Source organism: Mastigoproctus giganteus, chromosome 9 (assembly GCF_048544385.1).
Source record: "Mastigoproctus giganteus isolate SK-2022 chromosome 9, ASM4854438v1, whole genome shotgun sequence".
NCBI lineage: Eukaryota > Metazoa > Arthropoda > Arachnida > Uropygi > Thelyphonidae > Mastigoproctus > Mastigoproctus giganteus.
Window position 1 is genome coordinate 30,809,185 of NC_143583.1, and position 17,338 is coordinate 30,826,522.

General features: G+C 40.0%; 1 protein-coding gene across 5 annotated transcripts in view; it reads left to right on the forward strand.

Annotated features, from left to right (window-relative positions):
- Positions 1-17,338, forward strand: part of LOC150080131 (uncharacterized) — a 660,399-nt gene that overhangs the window by 320,036 nt on the left and 323,025 nt on the right. The gene's annotated exons all lie outside the window — the stretch shown is intronic.

Consider the following 17,338-nt stretch of genomic DNA (forward strand, 5'->3'; position numbering starts at 1 on the left):
TTCTGAGCAAGAGGAAGAATCCCATCAGCATTGAGCATGCTCAAACCATTCAAGGCTTTATACACCTCTATCAGATCACCTCGTTGGTGCCTAGTCCCCAGACACTGTAATTTGCAAAACTTAAGCCTTTCTTCGTAAGAGCACACCTTTGTTCCATTCACTAATCTTGTTGCCCTTTTCTGTACTCGTTCCAGCATCTCTACATCCTTCTTGAAATGAGACCTCCAGACCTGTTTACAGTACTCTAGGTGTGGTCTGACCATTGCCTTATACAAGGGAATAATCACCTCCTTATTCCTGCTAGAAAAATTCCTATATATCATTGACAATACACCATGAGCTACTCTTGCAGCCCGTCTGCACTGCTCAGAAAACTTCATAACTGCCTGCACAACCACCCCCAGGTTCCTTTCATTCTCTACCACTGTCAGTGTAGTACCACAGAGTTGATATGTTGCTCTGGGGTTGCTGTTTCCCATATGTAGTACTTTACATTTGTCAATGTTAAACTTCATTTGCCACCTCTCAGCCCATCTGCTCAACCTTTCCAGATCCTGTTGCAGTAGCATAGTGTCAGTAGTGTCCTTGACAACCCTGCCAACCTTCGTATCGTCTGCAAACTTGGACATTAAGCTTGATATACCATCAAGCTTAATGAACTTATCTCCAAGATAAGTTTATTTATAAATACAGAAAATAATAATGGACCCAATACTGAACCCTGAGGGACTCCACTAATAACATTAGTCCATGATTGAGCAGTGTCCATTAATTACCACTCTGCCTTCTCTCCCTCAACCACCCCTTTATCCATAGCAGCAATTTGCCTACAATGCCACACTCCTCCAATTTGTGCAGCAGTCTTGCATGTGCAACAGTACCAAAAGTCTTTCTAAGATCCAAGTATATAATATCAAAGTTATTCCCTGCATCCAGTTCTTTTGTGACTGCATCATAGTATCCAATCAGATTGATCAGGCAAGACTTCCCCTTAACAAAACCATGCTGTGTCTGAGCTATAACTGAAGTCTTGTCTAGATGATCCTGCAGTTCTTCTTTAACCAGTGCCTCCATTAATTTTCCAGGAATAGAAGTTAAACTAACAGGTCTATAATTACTTGTGTCGCCCTTGATCCTCCTTTGTGAATTGGGATCACATATGCACATCTCCAGTCCATGGGTACTTCCCCTGAGTCGAAGGAGGCTCTCATAATTATGGATTAGGGTTTACTTACTTCCTTTCCTGCCTCCTTTAATATAACTGGATAGATCCCATCCACCCCAGGTGCCTTTCTTGTATTTATCTTTAACAATTTCTCCTCCACTTTACTCTCAGTTATTACAAGATTCTCTAGCTTACTGCCAGAGTTGGATACACCTCTGGCATTCCCCTCGCTGAATAACTCCTCATGTGTGAATGTCGATGCAAAATATTCATTCAGTTTGTTAGCTACCTGAGCAGGATGATCAACAGTTGACCCATCGATATCAAGTGGACCAATCTGATTATCCCCTTCCTTCTAGAGTTTACATAAGTAAAGAACTCTTTGCTATTTTTCTTTGCATCCCTTGCCAAAGATTTCTCGTAATCTGCCTTCGTCTGCCTAACCTCCTTTGTAATTTGGTTACAGATCTACTTGTATCTCTCATAGGCTTCTGTGTCACGTGTTAATTTGTATGTATCCCATGCATTTTTCTTCTCTGCCATATGCCTCATTAGTCCATCTGACATCCACTTAGGCCTAAACCTTGAACAATATTTCTTAGTTGGTATGTAAAGCCTAGTAGCTTCCAAGATAAGTTCTTTGAATGCTTCCCATTTTGAATTTGCTGTTGGTAACATCATCAGTTGGTCCCACTGTATAGAATTTAAATACTGTCTCAGTCCATCGTAGTCGCCTTTACGAAAGCAATAACCCTTCCCTTTACCCCTAATGAGGCCTTCTTAACACGGTCTGGTAGGAAATGTTTTCATCCATGGTCGCAGCAACCTCAAGAGACAGTTGTTGAATGGACATTGTCTGTCTTGCTGTTAGAGCCAGATAGCAGTGTTTTAATTGACATAGCCCTTGGGTGACCTTGGCCTGCTTTTGTAATGATACCCATCTCCTGCAACTGCTTTCATAGTGTCGAGACGACACATTAAGCCAATGTGCTACCTCTGCCATCTCAACGATGATCCTGAGTACTGGAGATATGGCTATCCCACTGAGCAAGCCAAAAAATGGCATTGAAGCCATGTGGTTGGAACACATATTTTTATAGGAATGAATATATAATTTGCATAATGTGCAGCTCTGTAAGTAAGTAGATTGGTTTCTATTGGATACTCAGAATTTGCATGCCAGGATGCTTATAATATTAAATATTTGCCTCCAGCAACACTGAGGCGCCTCTGTAGCCAGGTGGGAAGGAGCAGCAGTGCGTAGCACACGCTTCTTGATTAGACCGGGGTTCGAGCCCGTCACCACCAAATACGGAGGATGCGGAAAGGTCAGGGAATGACCACCGCATATCCCGGAGCAATATGGCCTTAGTTGCTAATGCTCCTAAAAACCAAAAAATAACAAATAATAACCAGCAACACTGTTCACAATAAAATATTCATAAGAAACATTTTTTTTTTCTGTTAATTTTGTTGAGAAGTGTAGATGCTATTATGAAAGAAGAAAGAATTGATGTAGAGTGGTCCTCAATCAGGGAACTGACAAGTGCACACGGAAACATGAAATATAAGAAATTATTCTAAGTTATTCTTGTCATTTTCATAATTCCTCGTAACAGTGCTGAATGTCAGCAAATATTTAAACAGGTTAAAAAAAAAAAGTGAATTCAAAGTTTCTTTCTTATGAGGCATTGGAAATGCTCTTGACAGTCAGCTCAGAACAGCAGTGCCATTGTTATAAACAAAACTTTGACTCAACATTTCTGAAGAGGTGCAGAGTCTGCAACAGCACCTTTCTTGAACCATTCTTAATCAGTTGGTGTGTGGTGAACTGCAGACATCCACAGATAGCTCCTACCTAAAGAATCTTTGAATGTGGTAAATAGTCCTCTGGCTTTATTTTAATATAAAATTTTATCAGTGAAATATAATATCTAGTGGAATGTGCACCCATTCTCCAGCTTTTTAAAAGTCGAAACTATACATTCTGCCAACAAAGGATTAGGTACTTGTAACTACCCATTTATATACAAGTTGCAAAACTTTCTTAGCATCTCTTATAATGTTGTTTGTGTGCAAAATTATAGTGCAACACATTTTCTTTTCTTTTTTTTTTCTTTTTTTTTTTTTTTTTGTCAATAATTCCATCCCTGATAATATAAAAATGAAATATATCATGTTATAAAATCAAGTATTTTTTTAATTTCTAAAAATTAAAAGAAAATTGAACTTAATTGGATTCCATTTTAGAAAATTGTAACATTGTAGAAAATAGTGAGCGTTTACTGAATTTTTTTTCTCTTCAATCTTCCCCACTGCTGGCATCATTCCCCTGCTCCTTGTATAATTCTCTATAGTAGTCTTGTGCTATTTGAATTATGCCTTCTCTTCTGTTTATAAGTACACCATCGCTATTCTTCAGTTTCAGTATCATTTGTCTCTCTGTATTACTGCTCATGGCTGCTGATTTAAATCCTTTGTTTTCCCTTAATGCTTGTTCTACTTTTCTTGTGTTAAATCTTCTTATGTCCTCTCTGAGTCTCTTTCTAATGGCTTTGCATAACTCAGTATATTCAATTTTCTCCCTGTCAGTGTTCTTGCTTTTCATTTGTCATCTTTGGTTCATCATGACAAATGTTTCTTGACTAATTTTTTCTTCTTTGGATTTCTTTTTCCCTATAGGTTTCTTGGGCTTTATCACTTTCGGAAAGTTGTAATATTCCTCGTCAATATCTTGGTCCTGAGCAGTCTGCAGAAGCTCAAATTTGTTCTTAAGTTCCAGTACATACTGCTTTTTCTCCTCTTCTGTTATCTCAAAGACCTTTGTATTATTTACTGGAGTCAGTTTTTTTTCCTTTCCCTTTCTACATCTATATCAGGTGTACATCTTACCATTCTGTGATCACTTCCAACATTTACCTTATTCAGGACGGTAACATCATTCACAATATGTCTTCTGTTAGTGAGGATGAAGTCGATTTCATTAGTAGTTAATCATTTGGACTCTTCCATCTCCACTTTCTGTTCGCCCTGTTCTTGAAAAAAGTGTTCATTACTGACAGTCCTTGAGATTCTGCAAATTGCACAAGTCTTTCACCTCTTTCATTTCTTTCGCCAATTCCAAAATTTCCTATAGTTCCACTTTCTGCACTGTTTTGTCTTTTTCCAACCTTAGCATTGAAGTCCCCTATAATAATAGCGTAGTGGGTTTTCTGCTCATCTAGAAGACTCTCAATTTCGGTGTACATTTCTTCAACCTCTTCATCATCATTGCTCGATGTTGCTGCATAAATCATTATAATCTTTAGCTTTTACCTCTTAGAAATCTTGAGTATTAGTCTTGACACCCATGGTGATGTACGTGTGAATTCCAAAATGTTGTTTTTAAAATCTTTATGTACCAGAAACCCAACTCCACCTTCACTACTTTCACTGTTTCCATTGGTGGGCACCAGATTTCCACTTGATAAACATATAAGTGATTCATTTCTTCTTCTTGTTTCAGCCAAAACCGATGATATTCCAATTCACATTTTCCAGCTCTAATATCCTGTCTTCACCGATGAGTGACCTTACGTTATAACAGCCCAAGTTCAGTTTCCGTGCGTGGCAGCCTGGTCGTACCCAGAGATTCTTAGCACTCTCTGCTTCCACTCTGATCCTCTCGCTGCCGTAAGTGGGAGAGTAAAAGCTCTTGGGGACTGAGGGCCATTTGTTTTGTCGTGCTGTCATATGCTGGAGGGTTTGGTCTTTTCCTCTTCACGCTGATCAGGCATCTTGAAGAGAACACTCTACACGTTCTTTGCCACCTAAGTGACGTAACAGGGCTTACTATCGAGAAGGTGTGCATGAGTGGATTTTAGGGAGGCAGGCCAACCGGACTTCTCCTAAATCTTCCTAAATTAGAGAGATATTGGATCCATCACTGTTTTAGGCTGAGTGTCTGATAACACACAGGATACCTGTTCCCCTCTAAGCCCCTGCTTAGAGGGGAACGAACCCATGCTGTGTCTTAATTATTGCTGCAGTCTTGTCTAGATGATCCTGCAATGCATCTTTAACCAGTGATTCCATTATTTTACCCAGAACAGAAGTTAAACTATCTGGTACATAATTACTCGTGCACCCTTCGATCCCCCTTTGTGAATTGGGGATACATTTGCACATCTCCAGTCCGTGGGGCCCACCCCTGAGTCCAAGGATGCTCTCATAATTATGGCTAAAGGTTTGCTTACTTCCTTTGCAGCCTCCTTTAATATAGCTGGATAGATCCCATCCACCCCAGGTGCCTTTCTTATGTTTAACTTCAACAATTTCTCCCCCACTTTGTTCTCAATTATTACAAAATCATTAAGCACCCTGTTACAATTTGATAACCTTGTGGCATTTTCAAACCTTAATAACTCCTCATGTGTGAATGTAGATGCAAAATACTCATTCAGTTTGTTTGCTATCTGAGCAGGATCATCAACACTCAAACCATCGATATCAAGTGGACTGATCAGATTCATCCCCTTCCTTTTAGAGTTTATATAAATAAAGAAATCCTTGCTGTTTTCTTAGCATCCTTTGCCAAAGATTTCTCATAATCTGCCTTCGCCTGCCTAACCTACTTTGTGACTTGATTACAGACTAGCTCATATATATCATAGGCTTCTGTGTCGCCTGATAACTTATATGCATCCTATGCATTTTTGTTCTCTGCCACGAGTCTGATTAGTTCATTTTACAATTTAGGCCTAAACCTTGAAAAATATTTCTTAATAGGTATGAAACGTTTAGTAGCTTCCACAATTAATTCCTTGAATGCTCCCCACTTACAATTTGCTGTTGGTAACATCATCAGCTGTTCCCACTGTACAGAATTTAAAAACCGTCTGAGACCACTATACGCACCTTTAGAAGCAAAAACCCCTTCCTTTACCCCTGATGGTAATTATATCTTTAAGTAAATCCCACATCAGTACACTGCCACCTAATGTTTCTTTTATCTGCAAATTCTTAATACACGAATGATCACTGCTGATAACCAGATCAAGAGTATTACCCTCTCTGGTTGCCTCTCGAACATGCTGCTGCTGCAGAAAACAATCATCTAATAAATCCACAAAAGTCTTACTAGTGTGCGAGTGACCTACCCATAAGTTCTAGTCTATATATCTGGGATGTTAAAATCTCCCATTATAAGACATTCTGATTTAATAGCTCACTCCATTTCTCTGTACAATTGTTCATTGTACTCATTCGAGTCATTAGGCCTAATACACACTCCTACTCTTATTTTTGCTTTCGCAGTGCTTATGTCACACCAAACTGACTCAACAGTGCACTGTTCATCTATATCAACTGGATGCACTTCTTTTGATTTTATGTTTTTCTTAATTAACAGCTTAATGCCTCCTCCCTTCCTATCCTGTCTATCCTTTCTGTACATTGTACTCCCCAAATTCCAGTTCTGCATTCTTATATGTGTGTGACACCACGTCTCTGCTATCCCAACAATATCTGCCTTTAATGTCTTGACTAACACTTCAAATCCATCAAATTTATTTTCTATACTTCTAGCATTGGTATACATGCAAGTATACATGTACCTATTCTTATTATTAGTTACCCTAACACATCCCATATACTCACTTGTTTCACAATGTATGCCATCAGTCCCTGAAACCCCCAACACCCCTCGCTCATGCCGCTGCTTATTTTAATAGGAGTAGTGCAAGAATCACCTTCACCTCTGCCTGCAGCTACTTTTAACCTTTTTGTCTGTGAATCCCCCCAAGATAACAGTTTTCCGACCCACCAAACACTGTCTCTATAGCATCAGCAAATATTCTTGCACACTTTCTATTTAAGTGTATCCCATCCATATAGAAACAGTCTCTCCTGTTAACAAGCACAGACCAGGCTGAAAAAAATTTTACCCCTTGAGCCTTGCACATTTCCTCCAGGGCCGAATTGATTGACAAGGCTCTCATCATGTACTCCCTCCTATCGTGTCTGAGTAGAATTGCAGACATTTTGAAATTTAACCCTAATTCACGACCTTTTTGCAACATTGACCTGTACTTGTTATGTAAATCTGCAGATTTCCTACTCTTAATGTCATTGATGCCAACGTGTACAGCAATATCACCCTTTGTGCCCTTAAAAATGATATATGCTTTACAATGTCATCAGCTTTTGCCCCTGGCAGACATACCCTGGTCCTATTCCATCTATCCTTTTTACACAATATATTCCCCATCTCCATGACAATAGACCACCGACGATAACTAACTCCTGTGGGACCAGCACATTCTGCCTTGGAGGTTGCCATTGCATTGCCTGATGTCCAGGAGTGAGCTCTGGCATTGAGTTAGGCGGCTGAGAGCTTGACAGGCCCCTCATATTAATTTCTTGAAGGGCATCTACCTTACACCCGAAGCTCTCATAGATGCCCATCAGAATGCTGAGCTGACGCCTAATTTCTAGACACTCTCTGCACCTGGCACACACAAAGACATCCCCTTTCGCTAGATCATTTTCCGTTTCAGAGAGTTCGGCAAACATTTCAGAAGTTGCACATTTTTTTTTTAGGCTGTATTGCATTGGAGAATCTCCCCGCCCTCAGTTCTCCCCCAAGTCATAGCCTCTTTGGCTAGATCATTTTCCGTTCCAGAGAGTTCGGCAAACATTTCAGAAGTTGCACATTTTTTTTTTAGGCTGTATTGCTTTGGAGAATCTCCCCGCCCTCAGTTCTCCCCCGAGTCATAGCACTCCTGCCAGTTTGTGCACATTGCTTTTCTGCTCTATTCTGGGGCATGATATTTTAAATTAATAAGATCAATAAATTTAATTAATTAATTATCAATACTACACTATCTAATAGAATACTAAATGCAGGGATACGAATTACGCTATATAATTTTACATTAGCGCTACCTAGTTATCACAATTAAAAATTTTAATTCCCTACCATTCTATACAAAAACAATGGCTGAAAGATTCGAACAAAACAATGGTTTTACATAGTAGGTAGTAATAATAAGTATAATATTTTACATAGTAGGTAGTAATAATAATAGGCAGTAATATTAAGTAGGAATCTACAAAATATCTTATCTAAATTAAAAATAAAAATAACCACCGTATCTAGAACTATAGTGCTACTTATAAAGTTCAGGCTCAAGTTTTGCAGATTACAGTGTCTGGAGACTATTCACCTGCGAGGTGATCTGTTTGAGGTGTATAAAGCCTTGAATGGTTTGCTCAGTGCTGATGGGTTTTGTCCTCTTGCTCAGAATAATCACTTGAGAGGGCATAAATTCAAATTGAGGAAAGACAGTTGCAGGATAGATGTGCGGATGTTTGCTTTTAGCCAGCGGGTAGTTGGTTGGTGTAACAAACTTCCATCTTTTGTTGTGGAAGTTGATAGCCTAAATAAATTTAAAGCTGCACTGGACAGGTATTTGGAATGAACAGAGGGGTGAAATGGGAGCATTCTTTTATTTTTTCTTTTTATTTTTTTTTTTTTTTTGGCTGATGCTGCATAAGCTTGCTTTCTTGCATCATATGCCTCTAGTAATGCTAAAACAGCACTTAAAACATAAATACTATTTATTAAATACAGTTGATAAATTAAGACCTGAGAAATAAACTTAATAAAATTTCAATAAAAACAGGCCCCAGTGGTAGTTACAGTGGAATTGCATCTTTCTCAACTGCATATTGGGTGAAAGCCATCTAAGTAGGGTTGAATTTGAAAGTGTCTGCAATACTGCCCAGACACGATAGGAGGGAGTATATAATGAGAGCCTTGTCGATCAATTCAGCCCTGGAAAGATTGTGCAAGGCTCAAGGGGTAGAATTTTTTTCAGCCTGGAATGTACTTGTTAACAGGAGAGATTGCTTCTACAGGGATGGGATACACTTAAATAGAAAGGGTGCAAGAATATTTGCTGATGCTATCGAGGCAGTGTTAGGTGGGTCGGAAAACTGCTAGCTTGGGGGGAGACAAAGACTAATGGATTAACAGTAGCCACTGGCAGAGGTGAAAGAGATTCTTGCACTGCTTCTATTGGAATGAGCAGAAGCCTGAAAAACAAGATGCAGGATATTTCAGAGACTGCTGGAAGTCATTGCGGTACAAGTAAACACATGGGTTGTGTTAGGGTAGCTAAGAATAGAAACAGGTGCATGTATACTTGCGTGTACACCAATGCTAGGAGTTTAGTAAATAAATTTGATGAATTTGAGGTATTGCTCAAAACATCAAAGGCAGATATTGTTGGGATATCAGAGATGTGGTGTCACACAGATATAAGGAATGCAGAACTGGAATTTGGGGAGTACAATGTGTATAGAAAGGATAGACAGGACAGGAGGGGAGGAGGGGTTATGCTATTAGTTAAAAAACACATAAAATCCAAGGAAGTGAAGCCAGTCGACATCGATGGACAGGGCAGTGTCGAGTCAGTTTGGTGTGACATAAGCATCGGTAAATCAAAATTGAGAGTAGGAGTGTGCTATAGGCCTAATGACTCTGATGAGTATAATAAGATACTGTACAGGGAAATAGAATGGGCCAGTAAATCAGAGAGTCTTATAATGGGGGATTTTAATTTCCCAGATATTGACTGGAATTTGTGGGTTGGTCACTCACACACTAGCCAGTCTTTTGTGGATTTATTGGATGATTGTTTTCTACACCAGCATGTTCGAGAGGCAACTAGAGGGAGTAATGCTCTTGATCTGATTATCAGTAGTGATTCTTCATGCATTAGGAATCTGCAGATAAAGGAACCACTGGGTGGCAGTGATCACAGTGTGCTGAAGTGGGATTTACTCAATGAACTACCATCAGAGGTAAAGGGAAGGGTTTTTGCTTTCGTAAAGGCGACTATGATGGTCTGAGACAGTATTTAAATTCTATACAGTGGGACCAACTGATGATGTTACCAACAGCAAATTCAAAATGGGAAGCATTCAAGGAACTAATCTTGGAAGCTACCAGGCTTTACATACCAACCAAGAAATATTGTTCAAGGTTCAGGCCTAAATGGATGTCAGATGAACTAATGAGACATATGGCAGAGAAGAAAAATGCATGGGATACATACAAATTAATGGGTGACATGGAAGCCTATGATAGATATAAGTTGGTCTGTAACCAAGTCACAAAGGAGATTAGGCAGGCAAAGGCAGATTATGAGAAATCCTTGGCAAAGGATGCAAAGAAAAACAGAAAAGAGTTCTTTACCTATTTAAACTCAAGAAGGAAAGGGATGAATCAGATTGGTCCACTGGATGTTGATGGTTCAACAGTTGAGGATCCAGCTCAGGTGGCTAACAATCTAAACGAGTATTTTGCATCTACATTCACACATGAGGAGTTATTCAGGAAGGGGAATGTCGTAGGTGAAGTAAACATTGGCAGTGAGCTAGATGATTTTCTAATAACTGAGAGGAAAGTGGAGGACAAATTGTTGAGGATAAACATAAAAAAAGCTCCCGGGGTGGATGGGATCTATCCAGTTATATTAAAGGAGGCAGCAAAGGAAGTAAGCAAACCCCTAGACATAATTATGAGAGCTTCTTTGGACTCAGGGGAGGTACCCATAGACTGGAGATGTGCAAATCTTAGAAAGGCTTTTGATACTGTTGCGCATGGAAGACTGCTGCACAAATTGGAGAAGTGTGGCATTGGAGGCAAATTGCTGCTGTGGATAAAGGGATGGTTGAGTGGCAGAAGACAGAGAGTGGTAATCAATGGACACTGCTCAACGTGGACTAATGTTATTAGTGGAGTTCCTCAGGGTTCAGTGTTGGGGTCCATTGTTGTTTTCTGTATTTATAAATGATATTGATAATGGTGTATCAGGCTTAATGTCCAAGTTTGCAGACGATACAAAGGTTGGCAAGGACACTACTGATACTATGCTGCTGCAACAGGATCTGGAAAGGTTGAGCAGATGGGCTGAGAGGTGGCAAATGAAGTTTTACATTGACAAATGTAAAGTACTACATATGGGAAACAGTAACCCCAGATCAACGTATCAACTCTGTGGTACTACGCTGACAGTGGTAGAGAATGAAAAGGACCTGGGGGTAATTGTGCAGGCAGATATGAAGTTCTCTGAGCAGTGCAGATGAGCTGCAAGAGTAGCTCATGGTGTCTTGTCAATGATATACAGGAATTTTTCTAGCAGGGACAGGGATGTGATTATTCCCTTGTATAAGGCATTGGTCAGGCCACACCTTGAGTACTGTATACAGGTCTGGAGGCCTCATTTCAAGAAGGATGTAGAGCTGCTGGAATGAGTACAGAGAAGGGCAACAAGATTAGTGAATGGAACAAAGGGTTGCTCTTACGAAGAAAGGCTTAAGTTTTGCAAATTACAGAGCCTGGAGACTAGGCATTGGCGAGGTGATCTGATAGAGGTGTATAAGGCTTTGAATGGCTTGAGCATGCTCAATGCCGATGGGATTCTTCCTCTTGCTCAGAATAATCACCTGAGAGGGCATAAATTCAAATTGAGGAAGGACGGATGTCGGATAGATGTGCGGAAATTTGCCTTTAGCCAGCGGGCAGTTGGTTTGTGGAATAGACTCCCATCGCTTGTTGTTGAAGTTGATAGCCTAAACAAATTTAAGGCTCAGCTGGACAGGTATTTCGAATGAACGGAGGGGTGAAATGGGAGCAGTGGTTGTTTTTTTTTTTTTTTAGGCTGATGCTGAATAAGCTTGCTTTCTTGCATCATATGCCTCTACTAATGCTAATGCTAAGTGCAGAATTTCTTATCTGTCTAGCCAAGACTGTCAGAATAAGCATGTGACCACTAATCAGTATACTGAACAGATTGAATTGGAATAGTAAGTGACTCCATACTATGCTATTTATTTTATTCTCTGATCTTCTGTGTTCATTAAAAGGTGGTCTTAGATATACAAAATTACTAGCTTGTTCCAATTTTTGGTTATTTAGACCACACAAAATTTTCCTTCTCTCTTTCAATTTGGATAACTTTTTTTTATTTGATTGATTTTCAGGCTGAATCTCTGCAACCTTTTATTCAGAGATTCTTGAAGACCTTGCAAGCAATTGTTTAGCACTACCGTGACTATAGACCACCGACAATAACTAACTCCTGTGGGACCAGCACATTCTGTCTTGGAGGTTGCCGCTGCATTGTATCATCAAAAATCAAAAAGTATCATCAGCGTACAGCTGCGATTTGATTTGATTTTTTAAAATGATCTGTGAAAAAAAAAAATAATAATAAAAATAAATGGAGAAGTGCTGTTGTTGTTGTTGTTTTATGGCACATTGGCATCTAAGGCTATAATCCACCAAATGAAAAGGAGAAGTGACAATAAGTGTACACTATCTCACACCAAGTTTACCTGTCAAGTATATATGAATGAAACAGTTTTTCTTAATTGGTTTATATATTACTTAATTAAAAGAGAAGAGTCAGAGAGGTTGAGGAAAATTTTCTACATTCTGTCGTGGAAAATTCTTGGCATAGATTAGAAAGCTCTGTAAATAACAAAACCAATATTTCAAAATAAAAACCTAGTGGACGAAGGTAAAGAAAGCCACCACAAGAACCACAGCCAACTTTGGGAAACTCTATATCATGCCAAAACAGACAAACTGATTTCCCGCTATCTCAGTTTCTCTCTGCATTCTCGGTAAACACACAGTGCATGTTATCAGTAGTTACCGTAGAAGTTGATAACGATGTATTGATTAGTTTTTGCTAATTATTAAAAGCAGATTATTGAAGTTCATGAGTCTAATGCCTTCTTGGTTGAAATTTACTTACAGATACACCCTCCAGACTGCCTCAGTCTTAGGGTGTTTATCCCCCCCCACCTTCTGCTGTTTTAAAAAAAGGAAAATGACTTCTACAGATGGTGTGTGTGATTGGTAAGGTGTAAGGTGTATTTAGTGTCAGACGGCACCAGGGTTTCCCTCATCTCCGTGTTGCTTTCATTGTGGGTGTACCAGTTCACTGGGAAATGCCAGAGATTTAAAAGTGTGTGGGCTTTGTATCTGTATGATGTCGTGTACCGTTGTTCATGTGGTCGTTTAGCCGCTGGACCCCTGCTGAGGCCCAACGTTAGCATTAGCATTAGTAGAGGCATATGATGCAAGAAAGCAAGCTTATTCAGCATCAGCCAAAAAAAAAAAAAAAAAACCACTACTCCCATTTCACCCCTCAATTCGTTTGAAATACCTGTCCAGCTGAGCCTTAAATTTGTTTAGGCTATCAACTTCAACAACAAGCGATGGAAGTCTATTCCACAAACCAACTGCCCGCTGGCTAAAGGCGAATTTCCGCACATCTATCCGACATCCGTCCTTCCTCAATTTGAATTTATGCCCTCTCAGGTGATTATTATGAGCAAGAGGAAGAATCCCATCGGCATTGAGCATGCTCAAGCCATTCAAAGCCTTGTACACCTCTATCAGATCACCCCGGCGATGCCTAGTCTCCAGGCTCTAATTTGCAAAACTTAAGCCTTTCTTCGTAAGAGCAACCCTTTGTTCCATTCACTAATCTTGTTGCCCTTCTCTGTACTCGTTCCAGCAGCTCTACCTCCTTCTTGAAATGAGGCCTCCAGACCTGTATACAGTACTCAAGGTGTGGCCTGACCAATGCCTTATACAAGGGAATAATCACATCCCTGTCCCTGCTAGAAAAATTCCTGTATATCATTGACAAGACACCATGAGCTACTCTTGCAGCTCGTCTGCACTGCTCAGAGGACTTCATATCTGCCTGCACAATTACCCCCAGGTCCTTTTCATTCTCTGCCACTGTCAGCGTAGTACCACAGAGTTGATACGTTGATCTGGGGTTACTGTTTCCCATATGTAGTACTTTACATTTGTCAATGTTAAACTTCATTTGCCACCTCTCAGCCCATCTGCTCAACCTTTCCAGATCCTGTTGCAGCAGCATAGTATCAGTAGTGTCCTTAACAACCCTGCCAACCTTTGTATTGTCTGCAAACTTGGACATTAAGCCTGATACACCATCATCAATATCATTTATAAATACAGAAAACAACAATGGACCCAAACTGAACCCTGAGGAACTCCACTAATAACATTAGTCCACGTTGAGCAGTGTCCATTGATTACCACTCTCTGTCTTCTGCCACTCAACCATCCCTTTATCCATAGCAGCAGTTTGCCTCGAATGCCACACTTCTCCAATTTGTGCAGCAGTCTTCCATGCGCAACAGTATCAAAAGCCTTTCTAAGATCCAAATATATAATATCAAAGTTATTCCCTGCATCCAGTTCTTTTTGACTACATCATAGTATCCAATCAAATTGGTCAGACAAGACCTGCCCTGTGACTACATCATAGTATCCAATCAAATTGGTCAGACAAGACGTTGCTCCACCTTCGCCCCGTGGAGGCAGACCAGGAACCCAGTAGTTTTAGTTTCACTCTGGCAGGTCCTGCCACCTAATTTCCTGAGATTTCAGAGGCTAGGACCTAAAAAAAAATGCGCGTGCGCGCTCTTTTATATGCACATATGTACAGACAGATACATATATCCATCATCGTCGTTAGGTGAGGGGAATAATGCTTGCATAATAAAGGCCGAAAGAATGGGCGAACGGGAATTTTGACATAATTAAGTTTTTGTGTGTGGGACATTCTCTAGCATAAAGATAGAGTGGGTGGGAGACTGAAGGCTGGGGGGGGTTAAGGCAAAAATATGGGATGATAAGAGTAGGCAACCCCAGAAATCAGTGAGGCATGCCCATGCCTCACCAGGAGAAAGTAGGGGACGCCGGGGGGGACCGTCCCACCACCGGCGCAGGAGAGGGGGTGGAAAGGCACCAGGCAAGGGAGCCCGGTGAGCTGAAGAATGGATGTTCTTTGGTTATAATGGTAGTGGGTTGTGGGCTGCGGCCATTTGGTTTCTCCTCATCCTCCTCCTCGTGAACAGTGCCTGTGCGTAATCCGAGAAGGCTTGATACTCCTCCTTCATGTCTGGGTGGGTTCTTGTCCCTGTGGTAAGTAGTGGATTCTGGTGAGTAAAACACCACGTAGGTCTTCATAGAGCCTGCAGTCATACATTAGGTGCTGCCAGCTCTCCAGCCCCCGCAAGTGCAAGTTGGATCAACCTGAATCCCAAGTAGAGACAGTTTGGCATTAATCGCTCCGTGTCCAGTTAAGAGGTACTACGTTGCTTGTAGACCTAGGGAGAACCAGTTGGGTGAGGTTGGGTAGTTTTGTTCCATATTGGGTAGAAATTTTTTGTGATCTCTCCCTTTTGAGAGTTGCACCACCTTTCCTGCCATGCCTGCTGCAAGTGAGTTTGTATCCTCTTCTTTTCCACATTTCTGTTGTCACTATTAGGTCAATAGTGAACCCCAGAAAATTCTGTGGGGTGCCTTTGTCTAGGTAGTACAGTAGGCCGCGTTGTATGATTTCTAAGTCCAGCAGGAGAGTGCCTACAAGCACTTGCAGGGCGTGGGTGCACACCGTGCAGCAAGTGATGGTTAGGAGGATGGATCTGTGAATTTGATCCATGGTACGTCTGTTTACTGCTGTTGTAGTTTTTTGAAACCATGCGCCGGATGCGTAGGTGACGATCGGAGTGAAGATAGCTTTGTAGAACAGTTTTAGGACTCGCTTTTTCAAGCCCCATTCTTTACGCGTGACCCTGGTAACCATGGCTGCGTAGCGTCTTATTTTTTTACGGAGATATTTCAGATGGTCCTGAAATTGGTAGTGGCAGATTATTGTAGTTATATTTATATTTAAGCAATGGATCCAAGTACTACAGGCCCATTTACTCTCATACGTTCTTTTTATGGCCAAAACATGCTGATGAAGAGGCCCGTTTAGCCTCGAAAGCTACAAACCATTTGTAATTAAAATTTTTACTGGATATACGTATTTATATTTAAGCAATGGATTCCACTACTACAGGCCCATTTACTTATATTCTTTTTATGACCAAAACGTGCTGATGGAGAGGCCCGTTTATGGCCCAAAAGCTACAAACCATTTGTAATTAAAATTTTTTTTACACGGTTGCATATGGTTTGGTCACGAACATTATAATGGTTATTTATAGAGATTTAACGGATGCACCGTTTTCAATCTTTTGAATAATTTCAAGTTTTTGTTTAATTTGAAAGCACAACTCTTGTGTTTGCCCATCATTTTCGCAATTTATATAAAAAAATAATAATAAAAAAAAAATTTCTGACATCCCTGACATAAATAACCAAACGAAAATTGACATTTTGCAGTGCAACGGAACACAATCAACGTGATGCACTAAAAGAAGCTAAACATTTGGTCTCTTTTTTTTTTCTTTTTTCTTTTTTTTTTTTTGTTTTGAGTGATAGGTGTGAAGACAGCAGAAGTTGCAAGATAATAGGTAGACTAATCTCCCAATGATGACTTATACATAAGTCATCATTGGGTTTACTTTCTTATGTATAAGAAAATCACGTTATCGTGGATATAAACGAACACCTGTTCGTTTATATCCATGGTTTCAACAATCCACGGTAGGTCTTGGAACGTATCAACCACCACGGATACGAGGGTCTTACTGTATATATATATATATATATATATATATATATTTTTTTTTTTTTTTGTAATACTAACCCCTAGCCATAATTATGAGAGTATCCTTAGATTCAAAGAAAAAGGCCCTATGGATTGGTGATGTGTGAGTGTATCCACAGTTCAAAGGTGGTTTCCACAAAAGCTAATATGAGTAATTTCAGACCTGTTAGTTTAATATTTGTTCCTAGTAAAATAATGGTAAAAGTTCTTAGTAAAATGATTACAGAAGGAATGCAGGACCACCTTGACAGGAATGCAATTATACTGCAGGCACAGCTTGGATTTGTTAAGGGTTGTCTGACCAATCTGATTGGATACTATGATGCAGTAACCAAGGAAATGGATGCAGAAAATAATTTTGATATCGTATACTTGGGTTACAGGAAGGCTTTTGATACGGATGCACATAAAAGATTGCTGTACCAACTGGAGCAATGTTACATTAAGGACAAGTTACTGCTATGGATAATGAGATGGTTGAATGAGAGAAGACTGAGTGGTTAACAATGGCCACTGCTCTTTAAGGACTAATATTATTTGTGGAGTCCCCCAGTGTTTTGTCTGGGCATAT